Genomic DNA, 427 nt, shown 5'->3' with positions numbered 1-427 from the left:
CAATTGTACGGGTTCGGTGACCACCCTAAAGGGTCCCTCAGTGGAATCACAACACCTTGCATTGTGCGAGGGCGTGAGGAGAATAATGTGGCCCTAGTGGCATTTTGGGGAGCATTCTCCACACCCTCTAACGGAGATTAACATCTGCAAGGGTGTGAACTTCGAAATACATCATTGTCTCCGCGTGCCTTGGTTATCTCATACACGAGCCCTTTACTTGTGTGCTTACTTTATGATAGCCTTAGTGCTTCATGTTATATATCTTGCTATAACATAGTTGTTTACCTTACTTAGCATAAGTTACTGGTGCATACAGTTTAGCCTAGTATATTTAGGTTCTGTGCTTGACAAATTAAACACTAGTTTTATTCTGCATTCGTTCAAGCCTTAACCGTAATTGTTTTTAAGTCCTATTCATCCCTCCCCC

This window comes from Triticum dicoccoides, chromosome 2B (assembly GCF_002162155.2).
Source record: "Triticum dicoccoides isolate Atlit2015 ecotype Zavitan chromosome 2B, WEW_v2.0, whole genome shotgun sequence".
NCBI lineage: Eukaryota > Viridiplantae > Streptophyta > Magnoliopsida > Poales > Poaceae > Triticum > Triticum dicoccoides.
The sequence above is the reverse complement of the archived record's forward strand: the minus strand, read 5'-3'. Positions refer to the sequence as shown.